The sequence below is a fragment of the Aquila chrysaetos genome, chromosome 15 (assembly GCF_900496995.4).
Source record: "Aquila chrysaetos chrysaetos chromosome 15, bAquChr1.4, whole genome shotgun sequence".
Classification (NCBI taxonomy): Eukaryota; Metazoa; Chordata; class Aves; order Accipitriformes; family Accipitridae; genus Aquila; species Aquila chrysaetos.
The window spans coordinates 20,923,851-20,935,930 of NC_044018.1; the positions used below are offsets into that span (position 1 = coordinate 20,923,851).

Sequence of the window (12,080 nt, forward strand, 5' to 3'; positions counted from 1 at the left end):
ATTAAATAAGGCATTTACTCTTATATATGATCGTGTAGGGTCACAGCTTGAGGCTTTGAAGAATGTAATAAATGTTAACAAAGACAGTATTTTGAGAGATGGAAATACAAGTAAAAAAGAAAGAAAAAACTGTACAGAGTATTCTCACCATTTCTGCAATATAACTGTTGCCACAACAAATGTACCTTTGGTACAAAATAGCTTTTTGTTATCTTAAATTTATCTTTCTAATAGATTTTTCATCACTCCTTTGGCAGATAAAATATAACAGTTCATTAGTCATACTTTTATTGGTACTTAGGAAAGATTTCACCATTTATTTTAAATTCCACGATACAGGTTGTATTGAAGGTCTTTACCCCACTTCTTATCCTGCTTTGTATTTAAAAATATGCACACAATTTGTAATAGCTGGTATAGAAAAGAGACATCTATGCACAGAAATGCAACTGAATTAAAGCAGTTCAAAAACATCACGAAGCAGTGCGAAGTAGCCTATATTGAGTACATACTTGCTAGAGGCACTGAACATTAGCTTGGGCATCTCGATACTAAACTTCTGTTCAAGATGTTAGTAATACATATACCACCAGTGAAAAACACGTGAATCGTTTTTAATTTAATGCTTATGTTAGGGCCATTGGGCTGCTTTAGGCAAGTGGGAGCATACTTGAATTGGAGACAGAAGGAAGAGGGTGTGTTTGAAATTCCAGCTGCGGTAAAGTATAAAAGGATAAAGTCAAAGGGTGCATGCCTTGCCCACTGTGTGTGATTGACTCAGAACTGAGTGCAGAAATTTTGAGTATGTCTGCATTAGCAAGTGATGAGGTAGAACAGAGATAGATCAGGAACCAAAGCAGCTGGTGCTGAGGCTCCTTACGCCCACGCTGTATGGGTTTCAGGGATTTTAATTCAGATCAGTTAGACTGGTCTCCCAGCCTGAATGCTCCCAGGTGACGTGAAGCAGCTAAAGGAAAGCTAGTGCACAAAACTTTGTTTTGTGGGCCCCTAAGCAGCCCATCCTAAGGCACACCAGTGTCACACAGTAATGCACTCCTGCTACCAGTAATAGCTACAACATGCCACAATACACAAAAGCAGACCTTGCTTACAAGTAATACAATGGTCCCTGCAACTTGAATCAATGCAAAGCCTGGACATCAACTGAACGAGGTGTAACACAGGGAGAGGGGATTGTCAACCTGCTTCAGGAGGACACCTCTAATAAGCCAGTCCTGGGATATTACTTTGTCTGTGTGAGGGTTGCAGTAGGACTCACACGCCAACTCACTGCAGCGAGGCAGATGTGTTTGTTTATACTTCAACAAGTACCAGTCAGTTGATCTGCAGGCCACAGATGTGATGAGGATGGCACACATGGGCAGCAGGCAGTGTTGTTTTCCTGAGGCCCTGACTTGTTGGCTCTTCTGGTAGGCCAAGGCAACTGTCGCCATTGGGAAGATCAGTTGGAAATGCAATATTGAAAAAGAAGCACAATAAAAGAAAGAGGGGTGGGGATGTGAGAGATGAGTTTGGAAAGAATTTCCCTAAGAGATGAAAGCAGAAAAATGTAGGGCTGGTAAGAAAGGAAAGCATACTGAGCCAGAAAATGTTTGGGTGAAACATGAGATCCTGATGGAAGAGTGCGTCATGAAGATTTGCAGGCAGGTAGGCATCACCATCATCCTGGATGTTCAGCTATCCATGATCTGCTGCATAATGACACAACAGCACAGTTGTGTAATCCTGTCTAAGACTTCCGAGAAAACTGCTTAGTTCCAACAAAAGTTGCAATAAAATATGTAGACTCGCATCCATGCAAAATTAGGAGAGGTAAAATTCCAGACAGAGGTAAAACTCTTGAGATTGAGATAGGCCTAGTTGACAGCTCAAAGTTTGAAGAGGAAAAGCACTGACATGAAAAGGTATAAAATCTCAAGGAAGAAAACCAGGTAGCTGGAGGATGGTAACTCAGCAGCACTGAAGACAAATCCCTTCCAGGGAGCAATGGAGCCTGAACTTTTCCCACCTGGCTGTTGACTGCCAGGTCAGCAAAGACTCATTGGTCATTCCACAGGGGTGATGAGTACTGCCATATCCCCAGCTACCTACTGTGTGTGTTAGCCAATAAATTTTATAGTTTAAGAGCACAAAGCAATTATATCCTGCTTGCAGAGTCTCTACACACAATCAAAGCTGTCCAGATAAGTATAATGAGAGAAGGAGCATTATGTGGTTGATACCAAATGCTCTATGAACTGAAACAAAGCACAGAAAACGGGGGCAATGAGGGCATTAGCTCCAAAAGTGCATTATGCTGCAAAGTAACCCAATAATGTAGACACCATGACTGCTGCCATCACGGCCAGTGATGGTATTCTGGCAAACTATGCTTGCAAGTCTGTGATGAAACACTTTGGTTTTAGCCAATTGTCTATAATTTAAAATCAATGATTTCTAACAAAAATATTTTCCACAAATCAAATTGTCATTATGATGCAGAAGTTACCATATATTTTACAAGTATATTAGAAATAAAGTGACTGGAAAATCTCCTTGGAAAGAAACAAAAAGGCATCTTGTTTCTCTAAGGCATATTTTAAATCTGAAGACAAGACATCTAGTGTCATAGACATCATTAAGTCATATGTTCTCTACATGATGAAAACATTAAATAAAATGTTCCATGCTATGTGGAACTTTTTCTCCCACTGGTAACACCCTCATATACAAAGGTGTCCATGAAAGGCTGCTCTGCAATTATCAGTCACTATGTGTAAAATGAATCAGCACTAAAAACAAATAGTTGAGAAAGAGCTTTGGGATACCAAGAAGCATATAACCTAATTCAGAGAAACAGTAAATATAACTTTTTTAGAATCCAGTATAACTCTTGAAGCTTTACTTGAAATAATATTTTAGTAGCAGTGAATTGAACATGGCCAAAAACAAGACTTGGAAAAGAAAATAAGCACAAAGTAGTGATAAGCAGACATGTACCAGGCTGTAAAAGAAAATGAAGTGTGTGCTACAACAATTAGTGCTACATCACCTTTATTCTACATCTTAATTATCTTTAAAAAGGTTTAGTATTGATTAAATGATGTACATTGATTAAATTCACAAGTGATACTGAAGTAGGAGGAAAGCATCAGGGATATCCAAAGGGGCTTATGTTGAAGAAATGATATGAAAATAACCATTAAAAAAAAAATCTTATTTTTGAGAATATTAGACTTGAAAAACTTTTCCAAAAGCAAATGACCTATCATTCTAGTAATTAAAAAAAAAGCATTCAGAGCCATGAACTATTAAAAATTATTTTGCACTCAGTAAGAAGGGAAAAGAACCAGTAATTCTTTCTAGCTTTGCCTTGTTTCCTTTTTCTACACATTAGGGCTGAAGAAGGGCTGTGTTAAATTTTCCAAAATTTGCAGGTTTGTGAAATGGTAAATTTACTGAACAGATTCTCAGGAAATTCTGACTTACCACGTTAATTGATGCACAACCCTATGCAGATTTGAGTCTGTAAATAAACTGATGTCCTTATATTTTTCAAGATTGATCACAATACATATTTTCCCTCAATTTTTGTTGAACTCCTCAATCACACAAGAAACATACCAGGTACTATGTTCTCTGTCATTATTAGTGACGCACAAAACCATGCTGCTTAAAGCACACAGTAAGCTGCACTGAATTCATGGACCTCTCAATTCATAAGCTTAACTTTAAATATATGCATAAGTATTTCACTGCATAAAGAAAATCTGAAGGAATAGTTAAGAAACTAGATGAAATAAAAAGAAAAGCCTAGAGAAATTGGTTTATAGGATACAAGAGACTTCTCAAAGTTAACAACAAAGTTATCTGCAAAATTAACACAAGATAAAACTGGTTTGGCCTGGGAAGTCAGAACTGTTTTCTCTTCAGCTTGGACTGTACGAAGAACAACATGAACTGTAAGAGTGCGCAGGCACTATAAGCGTCACCAGGAAAGACTCCACCATTCATCCAAGCATTTGAGCAAGAACTGATCGATCTGGACATAGTTTTCCTTACGGTTTGGCATATGTCAACACGTGCAGGCAATTGATACCAAGAATTGTCTAGGACAATGTACATGCTAGGAACTGTAAATTTCTTCCAATTTTGTTCCGTAAAAGAAGTACTAACAAACGCAGTCTTTTTCTGTTCTATCCACTGCAACAGGTAGGGTCCTGTGGGCAAGGTAAGGCTGTGTTTTTCTTGTAACACTGGAATGGTAGGTAAAGTCATGAGCAGGGATCCTAGCTGGAAAGCTGATGTGTGCAAGAGATGGGGATAGAGAGCAAATGGGTATATTGGTCGAAATACAATTACTTTTGCTGCTGGTTTTAGAATAGCCAATATGAAAAAATTTGGGAAACCACTATTTATAGCAAGAAATTGGCTCTCCTATGTTCGAAAGTGAAAATTATTATTTTTTTTCCATGTAAAAAATGTGTAGTTATTAGGAGGGGAAAATCAGGGGGAGCATACCAAAAAAATTAAATCCTTTAAAGAAATGAACAAAATTAATTAAATGTGATTTCTTGCCGCTCTGTGGTGATAGTAAAGCTGAGAGCAAAAATCTGGACTTTGTATTTTAATTAGGAATTGCCTAATTTCACTTTCTGCTTCCCTTCTCTTCCCCACTGGCATATAATTCAAAATAGTTTTATAGCTCTTATTTATTTTTTTACTTCCCCAAGATTACTGCAGTACTAAGAAGCTACACAGACAGAAGCTAAATGTAGAGAGGCAAGTAGAGGACAAACATATGTATCTATAAAATCAAGAGACATTACATGACATAATATTGCCAAGAAAAAGAGGAAAAAACTGTATCTAAACACTGTAAGTTCTGATCTTACACCACTATAAAATCAAACTGGGTATTAAACCTTTTACCATATCATGATACGTAGCTGCATCAGATTCCAAAAAACTAGACAGGATTTGGTTGGCTGAATACTTGGATAAGAAACCCATAAAATAACTGCTGCTGCAAAAAGTGATGTTTTCCGAGTCAGTAAGTTTTGCTCAAGACATGAATTCATTGTTAAACTAATGCCTTACCACGAGTGTAAGCAAAAGTATACTTCCAGAGGACACTATGCTATTTGAGATGCAACTGGAATAAGTTATGCGGAATTTGAGATGATTTATCACTTTTTTACGGTGATAGAAATGTTTGTGTCAATAGTTCAGCCAAATTCCATGCTAGCTTGTGACATTAATCTCTGGCTTTATTTCACTCAAAATACCACTCCTGTGTTTTTCATAATTTCTTAGAAACTACTGTTAAATAAATTGATATTATTTACCGGAAAAGAAACAGCTTTTGCTTTGAGGAAGAGAAAGGCACTTAACTCCTAACAGCTGCACATGTTCCTGGAAAAGACCAATTTACAAAGTGTACTGTAGACTCCCTCGTATTTTGGGTATACATGAGTACCGCTACTACTATCAAAAGGACATTGAGAAGGATCTAGGGGTCCTGGTGGACAACTTGCTGGCCATCAGTCAGCAATGTGGTCTCATAAACAGCATCCTGGTCTGCATAAGGAGGAGTGTTGCCAGCAGGCAGAGGCACGTAATCCTTCCCCTCCCCTCAGCACTGGTGAGGCCAGCCCTAGAGTGCTGGGTCCAGTTCTGGGCTCCTCAGTGCAAGGGAGACATGGACATACCGGAGAGTCCGGTGAAGGGCCATAACAATGAATGGATGGGAGCATCTTTCCTATGAGAAAAGGCTGAGGGAGCTGATGCTGTTCAGCCTTGAGAAGAGAAGGCTCAGGGGATCTCATCAACGTATATATATACCTGAAAGGAGGGTACAAAGAAGACAGAGCCAGGCTCTTGTCGGTGGTGCCCAGTGAAGGGACCAGAGGCAATGGGCACAAAGTGAAACGCAGGAGGTGCCATCTGAACATCAGGAAACACTTTGTCACTGTGAGGGTGACCGAGCACTGGCACAGGTTGCCCAGAGAGGTTGTGGAGACTCCATCCTTGGAGATATTCAAAAGCCATCTGGACACAGACCTGGGCAACTGGTTTTAGGTGACCCTGCTTGAGCAGGGGGGTTGGACCAGATGACCTCCAGAGGTCTCTCCCAACCTCAACCATCCTGTGATTTGCAAAGGTGCATACAGGAATATATTTAATATGCTTATATATTTTAGCATGTATGTTCAAAATACCACTAAGTTGAAATAACAGTAACCTATTAAGGAAGTATTTGTCGTAAACAAAGATATTCTGAATGAAAAGAGGATTTAGTTTTACAGTTTAATTCTCAGATGTTGACTTGTCTCATGAGAATTATCCTTCATACTCTATGCAACCCATTTCAGTTTCTGGATCTTTTTCCTGAGAGAAACCTGGGCTTTGATTTTCTAATTCCCATTGCTATGAGAGGAACAATGATATGGGAACTGAATTCACAGAAGAAGATAAACATCATGAGGAGCAAAGAATCACAGACTGGGAGTAGATAGGTTTTCTTAGAAGTTTTGAGTAGAACTTGCCAGGGAAATTAAGAATAATTACACATGGATAGCAGAATCCCATCTGGAAAAAGGTAACCAAGTCAGATTCCACTGCAAAAAAACCCTGAAGTGATGGACACTTCTAACCATATATACAATTCCTATTTTTAGCGTCATATCTAGTATTGTGTTGTAACAAAACATGATTTTCTCTGTTCCATTATTGTTGTCATTTTTCTCATCTTCCACTTTATCTCTCTGTACCTGTTTATCTTTGTGATTTCCCATCTCTCTCCCTCCATTAATTTTCAGTGTGAGTGTCCCTTATGGGCAGTTCTCTCACCCCATTCTTCACTCTATTCTCAAATGATCAGCAAGTATATTATTATTTCTGGAATTATGACCATCTTATGAGATTTTTTTTTGAACAGAATTAGCTTAACCTGGAGATTTTAAAGTCAGTAATAAAGCACACTGAAAACACAGGACATGAATTGCTAAAACTTTTTTTTTTTTTTCCAAATTAAATGTTTTAATTCTAAAGAAATCAGAAAATATTGAACATGAAAAATGTTACAGAGCTGAATCTGTTTTGAGGATAGGTGTTTGATACTGGCTTTCCTCCTTCACCTTCTTCTTTTAGATGACCTCAGCAAAAAATAGGTTTTCAGAACATACTGCTCACTAGAATCTTCTGCTGATAAAACCGTTTTTCTGTCAATGGCTAGCATTGAATCCAACTTTAAAGGAAAACTACTGTAACAACAAAATTCTAATATTTTTCACTGCAAACTATTAATGGGCTAAACTTAGCTTTAGTACAAACAAATATAGCTTTATATTTTATATACGCCAAAAAGTAAAATGAGGAAGATGTATAAGGGCAATTAGCAATCCCAAGAGCATACCAATGGGCATTAAGGAACCTTAACCTTAAACAAAAAATCCTTTTATTCCCTGCTGTGAAGGCAGATGATATTACAACAGTCTTCTGAGGCCAATTCCAAAATACCATTTTGTTATATTGCCTAATAATTCAGAGATCCTATGTTACAGACAAAATTTGCCATTTTTTTTTCTGACCTGGTGGGGACAATGGCTGCATATATACCAAAACTGAGAAGACTAGAATCCAGAAAAGTCGTGGGCCTGACACTATTTTTAATTAAATGTGCTTTGAAAGACAGTATGGAAAAAAGTTTTAAAGTTCAGTTTTATTTCTACCCATGTAACTCTTAGCAGTAACTAAAGCAAAAATTATTGGAAGTCTTTTGGACGGTTTTCTGATTGCAAACAGGTTTGTAACGTGAGCTGCAGTGCCAGTTTATCACATGATCTGTAAAAAGTACCAGCATACACTGCGATTAAACAGACTTTAGACCGGCTTTAGGAAACAAGAGGAGAAAAATTCAGATGGCCTGAGTTTCCTGCCGAAGTCCAGGTATTTGTATGTCTCAATGCAAGATCCTTAAGCCAAAGCAAATGGCAATGTGATTCTCGTAGGCATTTCCAAACAAGTAACATTAGAGTATGAACTCAGTGAAGAAAACCTAGACACAACAGGTTAGTTCTTTAATTAAGGAAAGAGGCTTAATATAGCTCAGATTAGCTTGTAGACATTGCAACAGAGAGAGCCCACAGGAATGGTTATCATCATAAATTCTTACCAGAGAAAAATACTTCCAGTTTTACATGCATTTAGTAAATCAGTTCTTCATCATTTGGTTCTGCCTTTATAGAAAAGTATCGATTCGCAAAGTAAGGAAACAGAATTGGAACATTAATAGTGTAAGGACTTTAAAATTTTGCCTTTTTAAAGAAAAGTCATGACAACTAAGATGTGACTATAAGGAAAGCAAAGCAGTTTTTTTTTAAACGTATCTACAGAAAATTTGAAAGTGCTACATTACTACTGTCATTTATTACTTGGGATACTTGCCTAACCACAGCTAATAAATCCCTTGAGTTTGAAAATAAAAGTAAAAATACTCATGCAACTTACGTGGACAGAATTCATAAATATGTAGGAATAATTTAGAAACAAAAGCAATAATTGTAACTATGAATAAGTTATATTTTGTTTAAAAAAAATAGTTCTACTAGCCAAGCATAGCTAACACTCCATTAAGAGTCAGAGAAAAGCTATTTAAAATTGCAAAAATGTGGTATTTCTAGGAATATGGTTAGTAGCGTTAGAAGCTGTAGGTTCTCTATGTGTATAATTAATCTAAACCTGATAATATTTTCAGAATTATTACAATATTTTTCAGGTAAAAATAGTTGTGTGCATTTTAAAATTAATTAATCACTAGGTGAATAAATTGACAAAGAAATGTAGTACAATGTAAAGGAAGATTAATCTGATCACACAATTGCAATATTCTGAGGCATAAGGTTAGCGCTAATAGACATCTGATTAATATCAGATGTAAAAGGCCTTCTGAGCTGAATAACGTAATATAAAGTTAGACAAGTTATGAATAGGTAACATTATATAAGGAAATAAATTATAATCTGGCATCTTCAATCTTTTCTTCCAAAATATGTAACTAGGTTTCCATTAAATTCTATCATAGTATGCCAACTAATTTTAAATGCTATAGAGGTGATATGTGGAAAACAAACTTAGAGACTAAGGAGGAATGCCAAAAGTAGCAGACATACATGCTTTAAATGAGTTACAAGAAAAGAAGAGATGCAGTTACTGAAATAGCCCACGAAGTCTTTTGTTTAGAAACCAGTAAGGGGAAGAACAGTGAAAAGACCAAAACCAGAACTTTTCTGAAATTGCTAAAGGATGTTATTATATTTCTCATATTATTCCACATGACTATCTCCAAGCAGAAGGGTCGTTACATTTGCTCTTTCCATCAGATATTCTGTATGATTCCTGATTGCTTCAGCCCCAAAATAATCTGAATGAGTTTTACTCTCATTTTAAATAGTATCTTTCAGTGCAATGGGAATCTTCGTTACAGTTAAAAGATGTTTTCTGTCTAGCCGCTTGCTTCTCCAGTTTCTGTACCAAAGCACTGTGGTAAAAGCAAGCTCCAAATGCAAAGTCCAAAACACCATCCATCCTCAGGGGGACTTCAGGCAGTTCTCTCCTGATCATATTATCTGAATGAAAACATACTATATAGTTCTCTGATTTCTCTGCATGGAATAATTATCATTAACCTTTTTATTCAACCTGGACTGTAGTGGTAACAAATTCAAATAGTAACTTCAAGTGCTATTTCATTAGATTTCTGCAGTTCATAAGGGAACTACATTGTCAATCAGAGGTAGGTGAATGGAAGAAAGAGGAGAAACTGTACAGGTCAGGGCCATCCTAAGGCCACAGTTTATTCACTCAACTGCTACCTGGAACAGATGATAACTAACACAATATAATGTATTTTTCATACCTTTCTCTATTTAGTTTAGAGTACAAGAATAATAAACATAATATTATAGGTCCACTGAAATTACAAATAACGTTTTCCAGATTTTGTATCTACCTTCTTGTTTCATAACCTGCAAAACGCACCTTCCAAAAAGAGTATTCATCATAAAACTCTACAGGGCTGAAATACAATTTCCAGAAACATTTTATATTTTAACGTAGCTATTAAGCAAAACTAATTATCTTTTATTGAAAGTTGATCTTCTTCACACACATGAAGAAGAATTTCATCATTAATATACTCTTTGAATACTATTTCTTTGTACACTTAACAGGAAAGCATTATTCAGTATCAGGAACCTAATGCACACATTTTTAGACACACACACATATATACATATGCATATATAAAGCCTCATTTTGGGAAAGTACATAAGCAACTGCCTAAATCTAGAGCTGGACAGCTAATTCCCTGTTTCTGTTTTTTAGCCAAACCAAAGGAATGAAAACAAATTTCAAATTGACCGAAAATAGGAATGCTTTGGTTTTCTCTGTAAAAATGAGTTCTGAATTCATCAAACTCTTAGATCCTATTAAAAAAAATTAACGCAAATTCTACAACAAAACAACATTTCTAAGTGAAACTTACAAATATTTCATCCCAAATTTTCTTCTGTCCACGAATTATTTATGAATAATTTTAATGCATAAAAATATGCATTGTAACAATGAAGACATTACCATCTTAAAAACATTTACTAGATCTGATTTTAAATATATGCCTGTTCAGTTAAATAAACACTTAAAAATTAACTCTTTGCATCCTTCTACCCAAAGAATATTTTTGGGTCAATAATTTAAGGCTCTTGCTTCAGCATTTAACCCTCAAAACAAATCCCCCTAACTGTTCTAGAACCTCAACTGAAGAATTCATCTACCTATATGCTTCTCACTAAACATACAGTGACTGCTATTTGTATCATTGGACCTTAGTAAGTTCTTAACTATTAGGTTGTATAAAAATACTTTCCTCAATTGGGGATCAAAGTACCTTCCTTTTACTTGTTGACTGATCTTTAACAGTTCATTAAGATGTCCTTTCTATTAAGAGGGCCTGCCTAGTCTCGACAAGGTAACAATAAAGAAAGAAATCCAAAATGCTAAGAATGTTCTTCTATGCCTTCTGAAAATAAATTTAGTGCTGGAGGTATAAGTCGAAGAGAGAGAACAGTGAGTAGATAATATCTTCAGGTATCATTAGCTTTCCAGTAATAAAGAAAAATAACACTGGCAAAGATAATTAAAAATTAGTGATAGAAAACAGGAATAATCCTAAAAAAATATTGAAGAAATTTGTAAGTGATATTAGGGAACAATATACAAATATTAAACACCATCCAGCTTGAAATGTCTTACGTTCAAAGGAGGCCTGCCTGTTCAAAGATGGCCTTGTTTTCAGTCTTCACTTCATTAGCGTACGGCATAATGCAAACTTTTGATCCATTCTGACTTCCTTATAAACGCAAATACCTCCATTTGGGCGTAACTCGTCCTTAATCTTGACCTTAATCTGGCTCAGTGGAATGAATCATCAAGGCTGGTGAAGCAAAGGCGAGTACAGCTGTAGGGATGAAGAACATCAGCTACAAACACAACCACGCTGTGCAGCTGAACTGTTATCTCCCATCATGCCCACCAACTTGTCCAGACTAGGCTTGGTTACCCTAGTTGTATCAGCCTTGTGGTTGACCAGAGTCAACACAGTAAAAAATACCTATGGGGGAAGTATCACATATGCTTCCATACTAAACCATTTTTGCTTGGCATAGTAGAAGTGTAAGTGAAACTGTTAAAAGCCCTCATCAAACTGACACCATGTCCTCCAAACAGATGGTCCTGAATGCAGGCAGCCAGGATGTGATATTTGGGCACAGTCTGTGTTTGCAGAGCATATGGTTTTAAGCCAAGAATGTTTTAGTGGCTGAATGTCCCGAGTTCATTCCAATCCTGCCAAGGTATACAGCATCCCCCCTATACAGTCAGAAACGGACTAAACACATAATAGAAGATTTTTCAGTACAGCAAAACGTGAGTTATAAGTCATCTTTTATCACAGAAGGTGGGAAAATGCTTTCAAATTAAGGTTTTAACGAATTTTGGCTCTCAAGAGAGGACCTTTTTTG

The 12,080-nt window shown here is 36.6% G+C and overlaps 1 protein-coding gene across 2 annotated transcripts in view; it reads right to left on the minus strand.

Annotated features, from left to right (window-relative positions):
- Positions 1 to 12,080, minus strand: part of SNTG2 (syntrophin gamma 2) — a 299,806-nt gene that overhangs the window by 132,701 nt on the left and 155,025 nt on the right. The gene's annotated exons all lie outside the window — the stretch shown is intronic.